Here is a 16788-nt window from a genome sequence, read left to right as displayed (position 1 = left end):
TTTTGCGCCGCCGCTACCATGCTCAATTATAAGTGGGGACCCATGACGTTGTTGTACCGCTACCCTGAATTCCTCTTGGCAGCCGTGTTTCTGGGCAGCACCCTAAAAAAACAATTAAATATTTTGGTTTTAAAATCCAAAGTGTTTCAAGCTGAAACCATTGTGTGAGGGGCAGTATCAGTGACATATTTAGTACCAAGTGGACAAAAAACAATGTGTTCTTTGACTCTGAGCAGCACACCCCCAAAAAAATATTTCTTGCTTTTAAAATCCCAAGTGTCTCAGGCTGAACGTAATTGTGTAAGGAGCTGTATCAGTGACATATTTAGTAAGTGGCAAAAACACCGTGTTTTTTGACTGAGCAGCACACCCACAAAAAAATATATATTTTTTTTTCTTTTAAAGAATCAATTGTCTAAATTGTAATTGTATTACGGTAGTGTCAGAAGAATTGTAAGGTAAAATGTCCTCATTTCCCTATCTCATTGGGCATTCACATGGTGTGCTGGCAGCTACCAGTAGCTTCATCTTTAGGTAACTTTACTCCTCTTGTCAGCCATAGGTCAGTCTACAGTTCAGGAGCATTCCAGTACCAGTACTAGCAGTAGTAGTACTTTTTCGACCTCTACTAGTTAAATAGGTCATGCAAGAATAAAGTGTAAGAAAGCCCAAAATTCAAACACTGTTTGTCAATCTCAAAGAAAACAGCAGCTCTTAATATAAGGATTAGGGGAAACGTTTGTGATGAAAGTGGTGATTTGCAAAGAAAAAATTAAAATTGCTAACACTACATATACCACCAGTGGTGGCAAGACAAGGCTTGGACCATAAAGAAAATATATAGGGTTGTGCTCAACTCTTTATAAGCAAGCGCAGCTGCACTAAAAAGGAATTCTTTCTTATATGTCATACATTAATGTTAAAGTGGGCTCTCGATTGCCTACAGAGAAATGAGGTTAGCATAAGGAGATATCGAATTGGTGGAAACCAGCAATTAAAACCATTTAATAAGATTAACAATTACTAAAACAGCACATAATGTGTGTATCAAACTACATAACATTCAAACAAGAAAATTATTGACCAATTGGTAAGATAAATAAGGTGCTGGTGCTAAGAGCTGCAGCGGCTGCGGGAACCGCCGCAATTCACTTCTGCCTCCTCCTGGTGTCCTAGCCATCTCCACGACAACCGGGACGTCAAATCCTGAATTTGGCCTGGGCAACAGCCAGATGCCGAGTTAACAGCTATCGCGTCCCGGCAATATAGAACAGCCGGGTGCGTGCACTACAGCCTGTGGTCTGATTAAGCAGCCAGAGATTAATTAGGTGCAGCCTGAGGATCTTTATAGGGAAAAGCCCTGATTAGCCAGTACATGTACTTAAGGCAGGGAGGGTTTAGCCTCCCTGCCGGTTATAGCATTCCAGTCTTGCACTGTTGCTGACCTGCTGTTTGAATTTCTGTATACCTGATCTACCGTTGTGACCCTCTGCCTGTACCTTGGACCTTGCCTGTTTGCCTGTGACCCTGATCTTTTGGCTTGTACTCTGGACCTCGCTATCTACCTGTGACCCCAACCTTTTGGCTTGTAATCTGGACCTCGCTATCTGCCTGTGACCCTGACCTTTTGGCTTGTATTCTGCTTCAAACCTCTGCCCTCGGCCTGCCTCTGACCTCTGACCTGATTTTCACCTGTGCTGCGGCCATCTTTGATGAGCTTTTACTACTCTGAGCCTAAGACGTGGGGGCATCTGAGTACCTGTGAGCATATAAATCTCTACAGAAAAGAAGGCTGCTAAAGGTGAAGATCTCTACCCTACCTGTTCTAAAAGCTCATCTAGGTGGTCGTAGGCCATAACATTATATCCGGCCAGTGAAAACTCCGGAAGAAATCACTTCCATGGATTAAACCGGGACAAACCTATCTCCAGCTCAGGTGCTGGCTGGCCAAATCCAAACCTTGTCCTAAATGGTCCAAAGTCTTTCTCACTGCTTATCTGCACAAGATGAAGCCGCCAGAAACTCACAGGTCCCTCCGGCAGCTACCGTGGAGCCCAAATTGAATTTACTAGACCGATTCTCTGGGGACAGAAACTTGTTCCATAATTTTAAAACAGAGCTGTAAACTTTTCGTCTACGACCCCGCTCCTCCGGCTCTGAGCAGCAAAAAGTGGGTATTGTGATATCGCTCCTTCAGGGTGACCCTCAGTCCTGGGCCTTCAGCTTACCTTCTGACAGTCCTTCATTTAGATCAGTGGATTCTTTGTTCAATGCCTTAGGTCTCCTTTATGATGACCCGGATCGGGTGGCTTCTGCTGAGGCTCACCTCACGCTCTGCTGAAGAATACTCTGCTGAATTCCGGTGGTGGTCCACTGACAGCGAGTGGAACGATCCAGCATTATGCAGCCAGTTCCGTTTAGGGTTGTCGGAACAAATTAAGGATTCCCTGGTACAATATCCTTCATCTACCTCCCTGGAGGGACTTATGCAGCTCGCTATTAAGAATGATAGATGCTTCAAAGAAAGAAGTGCTGACAAGGAAGCACCTACTATTACAAGTACATTCCTTTCTGTGTCTCCTCCTACTATGGAAGCTGCAGAGCCTATGCAGCTAGGGGCTTATCGTCTCTCCGAGAAAAGAGCTCGGAGACGCACCTTAGGTCTTTGTTTATATTGTGGAACCAAATGTCACCTTCTTCGTTCCTGTCCCAACAAGTCGGGCGAAGAACAGGCCTAGAGAATGTGGCAGAGATTCATCTAGATATAAAACAGAGATGGAAATTCTGCGCTCCCAAGGGAATCAATCAATAAACACTATTCCAAATAGTGTGCAACTGCAGGTAATAGGTAAAAACCGCAAATTCTTTGAGAAGACAAAGTCTAAAATCAACAGTGATCTCCTGTTGTAAAAGTCAGCCGACTATTCAAATGTGATTGTGTACATGAGAGAGTGGAATCCACCTCGTTGGTGGTGATGCAAAGTGTAGCTGTTGTGGAATATAGTGCAGGAAATAAATCCTCTGTTCCACAGAACGTCTTTATTGAGGTGAATAAGTAAAGACAAAGGAAAATATCCAAACACAAATAATAGACACGGAGACCTTGCAAGGTCCCGTGCAATGAGAACAGAATATGGTGACAGAGGCTAATGCTCATACATGTCAGTGGAATAAACAGCAGGTCCGTAAACCGGTCTAGTAGACCACAAAGATAACTGTGAGCTGATCCCCAAATAAACGGAGGTTACAGTTCAACAAAAAATGATGTATGTAGTAGGTCCGTGGACCGGACTAAACAGACAGATGGTCTGCTTTAACTGGTGATCCAGATATAAAAGCTAAGCGATAGTAGATGAGGGCAGTGCACTTACCCTTCGCGCTCAGCGCGGTTGAGGATGCATCCTCCGGTGTCCGGGTCCTTAGCTATTCCTCCTGGTACAAGCCGCCCACGAAGGAGAACCCCGGAAGTGTGAGAATGAAATGCTGGGTGGGTGGCGCATGCGCGCTCGGTGGTGGTTACGGAGCCCCGCAAAATTGGAGTGAAGAGTGAGATGCTTTGTAGCAATGTAACAGATATCGATATCCGCGAGTGCAAACCTACTCCTTCCACCCCGGTAGGGGCTTCTTCAGGGAAGGTTGTCAGCACTTGAATGAGTGCTAGGGTAAAAGAGAACCCAGATATAGTCCTCCAATTAGCAAAGCTGCTCCGTGATAGGTTGTGGAATTGATTGACAGGTTATAGTCACACCCAGGGGTTTATGCTGCATCCTGAGTGGACAGACAAGTAAAGGAGACACAGTCATAGTGGTTAATGAAAAATATGCAGGATACACGTAGAGAGGAAAATTAAATGGATTATAGAAATGTGTTAAGATCAAAATCAATATTAAGACCACTCGGTGCTAGTGTCTTAAGATTGTAGATAAATTTGGCTTCTTCCTTTGAGATCTTCTTTATATAATCCCCTCCTCTCCAAGGTTTCTCTACTTTGTGTATGCCTACAAATTTGAGAAGGGTATGGTCATGGTGGTGATACTTCGAAAAATGTTCAGGGACACTGTGTGTTTGGAGTTCGTTTTTGATATTTCTTAGGTGCTCTGCGATCCTTGTGGAAAGCTTCCTGATCGTTCTTCCAACGTATTGCTTTCCACAAGGACATTCTAAAAGGTATACTACTCCTATTGTGTCACATGTCATTTTTTCTCTTATGGTGAACTCTTCTTCAGTACTGCTGGAGATGTAGGAAGTGATAGGTTTCGTACTTATGAATTTACTGTTTTTGCAAGCTGTACATCTGTTGCAATAATAAAAGCCTTTACTCGTCTCATTGAGCCAAGTGCCTCCTTCCTTCTTTTCTGGAGCTAAAGTGCTAGTTACAAGTTTGTTTTTCAAATTGTCCGATCTTCTGTACACAAACTGTGGTTTGGGAGGTAGAATATGTTTAAGGTCTTTGTCTCCCAAAAGGATATTCCAATGCCTCTTATAAATTTGTTCAACCTTCTTTGCATCTTTGCTAAACTTGGTGATGAAGGGAAGAGTAGGTCTGTTCCTCGAGTTCTGGTTATCTGGTAATGTATTTTTACCCAGAAGATCATCTCTGTCTGTATTCCTAATCTGAGTATAAGCAGACTCAATGACTTCAGGTGTGTAGTCTTTTTCTAAAAATCTTTCTCTAAGAGTAAGGGCCTGTTCATCATATTGTGCCAAGTTAGTACAATTACGTCTGAGCCTGGTGTATTGACCTTTGGGGATATTCCTTAGCCAGTTGGGATGGTGGCTACTCGATGTCTGAATGTAGGAGTTGCAATCTACTTTTTCAAAAAAATTCTTCGTAGCGATCTGGCCATTTTCTATATAGATTTCTAGGTCAAGAAACTCCACCTTAGTCTCGCTGGTATGGTGAGTGAAAGATATATTCAATTGGTTGTTGTTGATATATTGAAGGAATGCTTCCAATGAAGAATGGTCGCCTTTCCAGATGCAGAAAACATCATCTATATACCTAAGCCAAAGGTGGATGTTGTCACGGAAGGGATTGTTGTTGAAGATGTTAGATTCCTCCCAGTGGGCTACAAACAGGTTTGCGTAACTTGGTGCAAATTTTGCGCCCATAGGAGTCCCACGAACCTGTCTGTAGTATTGCCCACTGGTCCAGAAATAGTTGTGATGGAGTACAAACGAAATGCTATCTAACAGGAAATCTACCTGATCTTGAGGGAGGCCTGAAAGTTTCTCTAAGAAAAACCTTGTATGTTCACAGCCCGCCTGATGGTCAATAATAGTGTAGAGAGAAACTATATCACATGTAAGGAGGAGAAAATATTTATTCCATTGAGTATGTTTAAGGACCTCTAGTAAGTGTCCTGTATCTCTCAAGTAGCTCTGTTGCTGAGTGACTAGTGGTTGCAGATAAAAGTCTATGTAACTCAACAAGTTGGTAGTGAGGGATCCGATCCCGGACACAATGGGTCGACCAGGCGGGTTGTTGAGAGTTTTGTGGATTTTGGGCATCTGGTATATGACTGGAATTCTGGGATGTCTTGTAGAGAGAAATTGGTATTCGTTTCTGTTTATGATGCCTTTAAGGGCAGCTCCATTGAGGAGTGTCTCCAATTCTTTTAGGTATAGGGAGGTGGGGTCCCTTGGTAGAAGTACATATGTAGACTGATCTTTGAGTTGTCTATCAAGCTCTGAAAGGTAGTTTTATCGAGAATAGTTATCCCTCCTCCCTTATCAGCAGGTTTGATGACGATATTTGGGTTTTCTCTTAGTTGTTTGATGGCTAGTGCTTCTGATTTTGTGAGGTTAGAGCTAGCTTTATCCTTATGGATTTGTAAATCTTCTAGATCTTTCTCCACTAGTTTTTCGAAGGCATTGATAAGTGGTCCTTTCATATACCTTGGGTAGAAGGTGGATGGATTTTTTTTAAACTGAGTATGTTTAAATCCATTGGTGTCAGAGTCAGAAACATGGGTGGTATAGATTGCGATGGATCTGCAAAAAACTTTTTAATGGTGAGCTGCCTTATGTATTTATGAACATCTATAAAGGTGTCAAACTTATCTAGTCCCTTCTTGGGGGCAAATTTGAGACCTTTTTCAAGAATTTTATTTTGTGGGGTAGAGAGTTTGACTTTGCTCAGATTGAAGATGCCCTTATGTGTTGGATCTATATTTATTTCTTTATTATTTTCGGCCTTGCTCCTTCTCTTAATGCCACCTCGCTTTCTTCTGGGTCTAGAGATTCTCTTCTTCTCTTTAGACATCCTGAGGGCGGATTGCTGAAGAGTGGGTTCGAGGTGGGGGGTGTTAGATGTTTGACCAGGTCTAAAAAAATGTCTATGTTTTGTTCTGTTTCTAAAGAAATGGGAGATGGGGGAGTCTGAGCCCTATTATTTGTAAGATGGATGTCGTCTAGTTTTCTCACGTTTGGTATTATTGAGGTCTGAGTTGGCTCTTGAAGAGCCTTCTTTGAAGCCTTTTTTAACTGCTTCTGTGTATCTGGATCTATTCTGTTTAAGATTGGATTTGTTGTGCCCAAAGTTACGGGGGTCTGGGGGTTTATAGACCCTATTTCTGCCCTCTGTTTGGGGTATATGCTTAATCAATGGAGATTTTCCTGGGTGTTTGGGGGTCCTGCGGTGGTATGCTGATTGGTGATAATTCCTAGATGAGCTAGAATATCTTCTGGGTTTAGGAGTAGTGGATATGTAAAAACTATTGTCTTGGTGGGAGGGTATGTATTTAGATGGGGGCCGTCGATGGATGGTAGACTCTTGGGGCATATGGGAATTGGAATCGTAGTCTCTTACATCTCTAAGAAATTTCTTTTCTTTAGTTTTGATAATGGTTTCTTCTATTTGATGTAGTTTGTCCTTAGTGAGTGTTTCTAGATTCAGATAGTCTTCTAAGTGTCTAATAGGTTTGAATAGTTCCTCTATAAGGACAATCTCTTCCTCAATATTTTTCAGAGATTGTGCTCTATCTTCAACAATTAATTTCATTAATGAAAGAGAGCAATCCTCAAGTATATTGTTCCATTTGGACATAAATACTTTGTTCTCTATATTGATGGTTGGTAGCTTAGATATGCGTAGGCCTCTGGGGACGATATTATTCTCTATGTATTTTATGAGAGCGGTGGATTCCCACCATTGTTTAGTTTCTAGTATGAGTAATTTTTCATAACGCAAAAAGTTATCACAAAACGTGTTTGTGCTAACACACGGTTCTAGAATTCTCTCTTTTCTAGAAAAAATATCCCCTAACCTTTGTGTTCTATTTTCTCTTTGTGCCTGTAGCATATTAATAGTGTAAGAGGGAAATGCAGCAAGAAAATCCTGGGACTTAAATAGACAGATAAAAAAAAAGAGATTTTCGGGCCTGACACCAGATGGATAAAAAGTCCTTCCGCAGGTCATTAAGTGCTGGAACTTGGTGGGAGGGCTGAAAACTACGGAATGAGAGAAGCTGAAGTGAATTCGTGAAAGGAGTTGTTGTGAACAAATTCCGCCCAAGGTAGGAGGTCAACCCAAATTGTCCTGGATGGTAGGCGGAGGAGAATTTCAGACGAATACCCAGAAGATGGCAACATTTAGAGATGAACCGAACACCAGGATCCGAAACAATTTCAGCGTTACAACCATGTAGACCAAACACCTCCATCATAAAGTGTTGAGCCAAGCGTGCCGAGGAAGGTAAACCCATGAAGGGAACGAAATGTGCCATTTTGGAGAAACAATCCACTATCACCCAGATTGTATTAAATTTCTTGGCCATGGGTAAGTCTGTGACAAAGTCCATGCTAATATGGGTCCATATTTTGACAGGCAGAGGGAGAGGTTGAAGCAAACCCGACGGAGCTTGGCGAGGAGATTTGTGTTGAGCACAAATTGCACAGGCTGCCACGAAATCCTTAATCTCAGACCAGTAATTTGGCCATCAATAGTGTAGGGAAACCAGTTCGGAGGTCTTACGAGAACCAAGATGTCCAGCAAAGCGTGAAGCATGGAACCAATGCAAGAGTTTCTTTCGTAGATGAGGAGAAACAAACGTCTTCCCCTGAGGAGTGGAGGTAGAGGAAAGGGTGACTAAGTTGAGGCATTTAGGATCCAGGATAGGATGTTCCAGGAAATTCTCCTAATCCAGAGGTTCCAGTTTAGGCCCGAGACAACACGTCCGCCTTCTTATTTTTGAGACCAGGCTTGAACGTAACCCAAGGTCAAATCGAGTGAAGAAGAGTAACCAGCGGGCTTGAAGGGGATTGAAGCACTGGGTAGTCTGAAGGTAGAGTAGGTTCTTATGAACATTGAAGATTGTAATGGGATAGCAGGCCCCTTCCATGAGGTAGCGCCACTCACTTAAAGCCAACTTCATAGCAAGCAATTCCTTGTCTCCTATAGCGTAATTTCCCGTAATCTGCTGGAAGAAACTTGTGGGAAAAGAACACACATGGATGGAACTTGCCTTGATTTGTTTTCTGGGAAATAACTGCTCCCACTCCAGCGGAGGAGGCATCCACCTCTAGAAAGAAAGGAAGGGACACATCAGGTTGCCTAAGAATGGGAGCAGAAGAGAATGCTCTTTTCAGAAATTAAAAAGCCTCCAAAGCCCTTGACGACGAAGATTTAGGGTCTGTCCCTTTTCGGATGAGGGCTACTAATGGTGCCATGATAGAAGAGTATCCAGAAATGAATTGTCTGTAATAATTGGCGAAGTCCAAAAACCGCTGGAAGGACTTAAGAGTTTTTGGCTGGGGCCAGTCCAGAATAGTTCGAACCTTCTCAGGGTCGATTTATAGACCAGATCCTGACACAATATAACCGAGGAAGGATAATTCGGAGACTTCAAAGGAGCATTTTTCCAGCTTGCAGAATAGATGGTTAGCGCTCAGTCTGGAGAGAACCTCGGCTACATGTAGGCGATGAGACTGAAGATCCATGGAAAAGATTAGAATGTTGCCCTAATATACTACTACATAGGAATACAAAAGATTGTGGAAGATTCATTGAGGAAACCCTGGAAAACAGCAGGGGCGTTACACAAGCCGAACGGCATGACTAGGTATTCATAGTGACCGTCTCAAGTATTAAAAGCCCTTTTCAACTCGTCCCCGGGCTAAATTCTAGTAAGATTCTATGCCCCACGAAAGGTCTAGGTTAGTGAAGATCTTGGCACCTCTGATACGATCTAAGAGCTCGGTGATCAATGGAATAGGATAACGTTTTTTTATGGTGATGGCGTTTAACCCACGGTAGCCAATGCAAGGGCGAAGCGTTCCGTTCTTCTTCTTTACGAAGAAAAATGGAGGAGAGGAGGAGGGCCTAATGAAGCCACGTTGCAAATTCTCTTTAATGTAGACTGTGGTGGCCTCCGTCTCGGGTAGAGAAAGCGGGTAAACCCGACCTCGTGGAGGAATTTTCCCGGGTAGTAGGTCGATGGGAGAATCCCAGGGGTGATGAGGAGGTAGATGCTCGGAGGAGGGTTTAAAGAACAGTCAGAAAATGAACAGTACTGGGACAGCAAGACGAGTGAAGAGGATGCCAAGGAGGTTTGGGCAGTCCCGAGCAGCTTGACCGGTGTCAGGCACCTACCGGAGCAGGCAGGACCTCAGGTGAGAATTCGGGATGAAGGCCAATCCAGGTGCGGAGAGTGTAAATGGAGCCATGGTAATCCAAGGATAAGGGGACTAGTGGGTAAAGGAAGGATGAGGAACGAGATTTTTTCCCAATGCAGAGCCTCTGTCTGCAGAGAGAATAGTTTTGCATACCTTTGAATAAGATCATTAGAGAGACGGGATCCATCAATGTCGGTAATGACCACCGGTTTCTGCAAAAGGCAAAGCAAATTAAGCTACCATAGTTTGTGAAGTTCTCGGCTGCTCCTGATAAAGCATAGGAATGAGTAGATCCAGAAGACCAATGTAGGGTGACAGGGAACAAACAGGTTGGACCCAATGAGGGGGTTGGAGAGGAAGTAGAAGCCCCTAGTCTGACCTCTCCTGAGCAGGCTAAGGTCTGTTGTTTCCCGAACGCATGGAACAGGAACTCAGGAGATGCCACGATCCCCACAGTAAAGGCACAATTTGTTTTTCATTCTTCTCTCCCTCTCTTCAGGAGTCAAGCGGGAACAACCCAGCTGCATGGGCTCATCAGTGGATCCAGGCTGTTGAAAGCGAGGGGTTAGATTGAATGAGGAGCGCCTAGGGGGTTCCTTCTCAGACGATCTCTCCCGAAAGCAAAGGTCCACCCTGTTACAGAGGGAGATCAGAGCGTCCAAAGTAAAGTTCTTGAGAGTAGAGGGCGTCTTTGATTTTATCAGAAAGTCCCTGCCAAAAGGCAGCAACGAGGGCCTCGTCGTTCCATTGGAGTTCGGAGGAAAGGGTCCATAACTCGATGAAGTACTGCGCACCGAGCGTGAACCCTGACAAGATACTAGAAGCTGCAGAGGTCACTCGCCCAGGTTTGCCAAAAATCCTCCGGAACGCTGAAGTAAAAGCTGAAACATTATTAAGGTGATCGTTGTTGCGCTCCGAGAGAGGGGAGGCCCAAGCTAATGCTTGCCCAGATAGAAAGGAGACCATGTAGGCCACCTTAGATCTGGAGGTGGGAAAATTCTGTGGCAGCAGCTCAAGTTGGATGGAGCATTGGTTTAGGAAACCCCGGCAAGACTTTGGGTCTCTATCAAATTTAGAGGGGATAGGCAGACGCAAAGTGGAGGAGACAGCAGGAGGAACCTCTGGAGCTTGAGCTTGAGGCTGGACTGCCGGGGGTGGGGGAGTCACCTGTAGTGCATCTAAATGATTAGCCAGCGTCTGCAAACATTGGAGCAGTTGAATTTGGACAGCATCTTGACGCTCTAGTCTGCCAACGAGATGCTGAAGTAAATCCTTGGCTGATGGTTCTCTGTCAGGATTCGACATGTCACAATACCAACGAGAAGTTGGGATCCTTACAGTTCAGGTGGGATTGGTGTGACCTCACCTAGGGGCGCGGAGTCTAACAGAATGGAAGCTATTCACCAGGGATCCCCGCAAGGGAATTTGGACTTAGCGGCTTCCACTCTGGAGGTCGTGGCCCCCTTGAGAAGTTCCCAGAGAACTTGAGAGAGAGAGAGACCGAAGGAATTCCCGGTAGTCACCCACGGAGGGATATGTGTGGCTGGGCACCGTGGAGGTCTGCGGAGTACCACTGAGGAGTGGAGAGATGGAAGATCTGCGGAATACCACTGCTGGAGTGGGGTGCTGCGATGGTCTGCAGAGTACCACTCAGGAGTGGAGAGCTGGAAGATCTATGGAATTACCACTGCTGGAGTAGAGTGCTGCGATGGTCTGCGGAGTACCACTGAGGAATGGAGGGCTGGAAGATCTATGGAATTACCACTGCTAGAGTGGAGTGCTGCGATGGTCTGCGGAGCACCACTGAGGAATGGAGGGCTGGAAGATCTGCGGAACTGCCGCTGCTGGAGTACAGTCAGCGGTAGTGAGCTAAAACAGAGCATATGGAGCGGAGGCCCAGCGGAACCCGGAAAGGTAGGAATACCCAAGGATACGACAGGAGTAACCCAGGAACTGCTTCCAGTTCAAAGACTTGAATCTGACTGAAAGAATCAGCCCTGAGTCAAAAGGCTAGATATAGGGCTGTCAATTATTCAATGACAGGGGAGGCAAGGAGAGAAAAAGGCTGGCGATTCTGCACATCCAAAGAACCGCCGACAGGGAGAGAATCAGCCGGTGGGATCAAGACAGGTGACTGCGCCTGGGCAGCCGCCGCGGGAGGCCAGATCAAGTGCCGGCGGGACCGGAGGAGATAGGCAGTAGGTGAGTGCGCCGGCTCCCAGGCAGACACTGCGGGAGACCGGCGGTTGACAGGCTGTCAGTGTTTTTAAAATTCTCCAGTCACATTCTACTGTGTCATACCTCACCCAGAAATAGGAGATGTTGCAGTGTCCTTGTCACTCTCCAGTCACATTGTTCTTGTCACTCTCCAGTCTTCAGTAACATTGTTCTTGTCACTCTCCAGTCACATTGTTCTTGTCACTCTACAGTAACATTGTTCTTGTCACTCTCCAGTCTCAGTGCCATTGGTAACACAGAAACAGGGGTAGCAGTGTTCTTGTCATTCTCCAGTCTTCAGTCACATTTTTCTTGTCACTCTCCAATCTCAGTCATGATGATACTAAACCCTCTACGTCATGTGCTAAAGCTAATGTTCAAGTGCATAGTAGTTTTAAGTTTGGGAAACAAAAATGTAAAAAAAAAAAAGCTTGTACCTATTTAAAGAAAAAACATCTCTCTAATAAAGGTAAAAGTTTACTGTAGAAAAACATAAAATTGCCAACATGCCATTCTACCCAAAACATTAACAAGCATACCATCATCAGATAGCTCCCTTTTCTCAGACAGATCCCAGCACCTGCAATCTACACTGGCATCATCCTCACCCTCATCAGTGTGCACATCATCCTTACACAATACTAATTTATCCCCGCTGGAATCCACCATTACAGAAGTCTCTGTACTTTGATGTAATTGCAGGTAATGACCTTCCCTGTGGAATTTGGTGCTCATTTTACGACAGAGCTGTCACGATTTTTGGGCAATTCTTTTACACCAGACCAAATGTCAAAATGTTGTGCTGACTCATCTGCATCACCACTGGGAGTCTTGGGAAAGCTAACTTTTTTCCTAGCAGCAGTTGCCAAAGAAACTGAGGGAGGATGAGTCGTCGTGTCATGTACCACTTGAGCTGTCAGCTTGCTGACCCCGGAGCTCATTGCATCTTTTGAGATCTGGGTCAGCTGGGACGAAAGAGAAGACACAGCTCTTAAACCTAGGATCATGCAGTTGCCAAAATTTGATCTGATTTCAAGATGTTCATAACTCTCGGATCCTGACAAAGTGAATAAAGTACTTGATCTACAAGTCCTACATAGTTAGCGGAATTGCTTAGCTTTATCTCCACCTTCAATTTATCTAGCTGCTTTTCCAAAAGTCTAATTAGAGGAATCACTTGACTCAAGCTAACAGAGTCTGAACTCACTTCACGGATGACCACTTAGAGTGGTTTCAGCACCTTGCACAACATGGAAAGTTTTCTCCACTGCGCTGGACTAAAGTACATTCCCCCTCAAATTTAATTCTTCCTGCAGCAGCTGCAATCTCATACATGCTGTTGCAGAATACCAAACATAACCCAATTTTTTTCTGGACACAGACAGCATCTCCTGCATGTCACTGTCATTTTTTAAAAAGCTCGGTACCACCAAGTTGATTGTGTGAGCAAAACAGGGAATGTGATGGAATTTTCCCCTCTGTAATGCTCTCACAATATTGGTGGTGTTATCACAAATGACATATCCTCAGGAGATTCCAAATGTTGCAATGACATCCCTTAGTTTTTCAAACAGGTTGTCAGCGGGATGCCTCTTAGTACAACAGGAAGAGGGGGATATTTGTGTAGCTGGCGACGGTGCTAATGAGGATGTTGATGAGGATGATGTTGCTTGTGTATGTCCTGCACCAGTGGAAGCAGTTCTTGCCAGTAATAAGAAAAAGGCCATTGACATGCCTAGACATAAGACCAAAAAATCCACCACTTGGGTGTGCAATTATTTTTACCCAATCCTGACAACAGTTGTCTAGCCATTTGTAACTTTTGTAAAGCCACACCGACAACACCTTCCTCATCAATATTCTCACTAGTGATCAGAGTTAGTCCTGCATCCAAGTTGCTAAGGCTAGATGACTTCTCCCCTATCCAGGATTACTCTGAAGAATTCTTGAGCATTAGTCCTGCTGCTGCTGAGGGTGGATGTTCAACCCTCATAAGCAGTAGACCAAGAAGAAGACTACTAGTAATTTACAATAATTGACTGCTAAACAATCCTTGCAAGAGGAAGCAAGTAGGAAAGCTGTCACCCAGTTGCAAATCGGATCACAGACGTCATGACGACTATGCTAGTATTAGATTTGCGTCCAATATCCACAATTAATGAAGCTGGTTTTAGACAGTTAATTAAAGTATGCATGTCCTTTTTAGGATTCATTATAATGGTGGGTGGGTGGGAGGTTCCCAAGGACAATTCCATCTTGCATCACTTTTCCTTTCAGCTACCGCTGTGTGTCAATGTTACCTACATGTGCTATAAGTGCTGAAGTTTGTTTTGAATAATCCTTTCAAATGCTTCTCTCGTACGTGTGACCACATATTTTGTTTTTCATTGGGTTCTCCATCTCCAACTGTGTTATAGGAGTGCTCTGAGTGACTGCGATCTCCTCGTCTTCATCTTCCAAATCTTTGTCTGCAGGGGCCGGTGACACACCCATTTGTTTTCTCAGGTCTCTTAGCTGTTCTTTAAACTGGACATATTTGTCACCCTGCCTCAGGGCCCCCCTCTGTATTATTCTTCTGAATCGCAGTGTATTTCTCGTGTACAAGCTCCCTTAAATCTGGGATCTCATCCGGTGGGTCACGTTTTAATTTAAGTATGGTCTCCTCAACTGCATCTATATATTGGTTTAAATCTGTTCAATGCAGCGTATTCCAAGATGGCGGATTTCATTCTGCCCACATGTTCTGTGTCACAGACTGTCTGAAGCAGATGTAATGCCACTCCAGTTATAATATCCATTCCTGTGTCTATATAAGTTTGGCAGTTCTTCAGGGATGAGAGGGAGGTATCCAGAGAGGAGATTAAAGATGCAACATGAGCCGACATGGTTAAATAATGTAGAGTTCATTGACAGCACTGTTGTCTTAAGGCAGCTAAGCTATTGGTAGCTTGTTTTGTGGGGGCCCAAAAAAGTGGCACTCCTTGTTGCTGGAGTGCTTGCTTTGGTAAAATGTACATGTCCTTTTCAACATCTTACATAAGGGTGAGTGGAAGGGCCCAAGGACAATTCCATATTGCACCACTTTTCTTTTGTGCCACTACTGTGTGGCAATGTTTCCTAGATGTGCAATGAACTGCCGTATGTTTGATTTGTTACTCTGTCGCTTAACATTCAGCCAGGTCGCTGCAATCTTTGTCCGAAAGTAGATGAAAATAATATTGTGACCTGTGAGGTGATCAAAATCGACTGGAAATTATTAATGAGGTTAATAATAATGTAAGAACAAAAAAGAACAAAATTATGTGATTTTAGCATATTTTAGCTATTTATCTAAAAAATACAGATCCAAAACCAAAACACGAACTTAATTCAGATCCAAAATCGAAACACGGGGGTCAGTGAACATCTCTATTCCAAATATGTCTCACACAAGACACCGCAAAAACCTTAATTCATGCACTTATCATCTCCCGCATCGACTATTGCAATTCGCTCCTTACTGGTCTTCCAAAAGTCAGACTTGAACCCCTACAATCTATTATGCACGCAGCGGCTAGATTGATTTTCCTTGCAAAACGTTCTTCCTCTACTGAGCCACTCTGTCAGTCTCTACATTGGTTGCCTGTATTTCAACGAATCCAATATAAAATTCTTCTACTAACATACAAGGCCGTCAACAAAATTACCGACATACATTTTCTCACTTGTCTCAAAATATCTCGCTACTCGACACCTCCGTTCTGCACAAGATCTGCGTCTCTCTTCCACTCTCATCACATCCTCCCACTCTCGGTTACAGGACTTTTTCGGGCTGCACCCACTTTGTGGAATTCCCTCCCTCGCACAGTAAGACTTTCCTCTAGTCTCCAAACCTTAAAGCGTTCTCTGAAAACCCACCTCTTCAGACAAGCTTATGATATTCCTCAACCACCATCTTAACATCCCCTATTACCACCCTTTACACAGCTAACACAAGACAACAACCCTCTGGCCAACATTGGTACACACACAGCCCACTCAGTACTTTTACCTTTGCGTTCTAGCTGGTCCAGTGTGCAATATGATGTAGCACATATCCTTGTGTTTCAAACTCCCATTGTCCCATAGATTGTAAGCTTGTGAGCAGGGTTCTCTTACCTCTCTGTCTGTATTACCCAGTATTGTTTTATTAATGTTTGTTCCCAATTGTAAAGCGCTACGGAATTTGCTGGCGCTATATAAATGATGAGGATGACGTTACTAGAAGATACCCCATCACCAGAAATTGTTATGTGTCTTATCCTTATTCAAAATTCCAGTTTTAATCGCTTGTCACAACCTCAAAGGTACCATATGTATGTTCCCTTTCCTGTTCTGAGAAATTCAATTACTGGCAGATTATAGATGGCATAACTCGATGTACTTCGATATGATTATCATCATCACCATTTATTTATATAGCGCCACTGATTCCGCAGCGCTGTACAGAGAACTCATTCACATCAGTCCCTGCCGAGAGAGAGAGAGAGAGAGAGAGAGAGAGAGAGAGAGAGAGAGATCAATTTTGATAGCGGCCAATTAACCTACCAGTATGTTTTTTGGAGTGTGGGAGGAAACCGGAGCACCTGGAGGAAACCCACGCAAACACAGGGAGAACATACAAACTCCACACAGATAAGGCTATGGTAGGGAATTGAACTCATGACCCCAGCACTGTGAGGCAGAAGTGATAACCACTTAGCCACCATAAGAAGAAAAAGGAAGAATATCGTGATTGTGTATTATCTCACACAACCACATTTATTAAACATTCATAAAAATGCAATAAAAAAATCGAATCTTCACAAAATCTTTATCGCTGTCTGTTTTCATTTCCTAACCCATGTTGGACCAGGCTAAACACAATTGCAATTTGTATAAAGGAAACCCTTTAGTGTTAATGTAATGTTAAATCAGTGATCCTTTAAGAAATAACGT

Source organism: Mixophyes fleayi, chromosome 8 (assembly GCF_038048845.1).
Source record: "Mixophyes fleayi isolate aMixFle1 chromosome 8, aMixFle1.hap1, whole genome shotgun sequence".
Classification (NCBI taxonomy): Eukaryota; Metazoa; Chordata; class Amphibia; order Anura; family Limnodynastidae; genus Mixophyes; species Mixophyes fleayi.
This window is presented reverse-complemented; position numbering follows the sequence as displayed.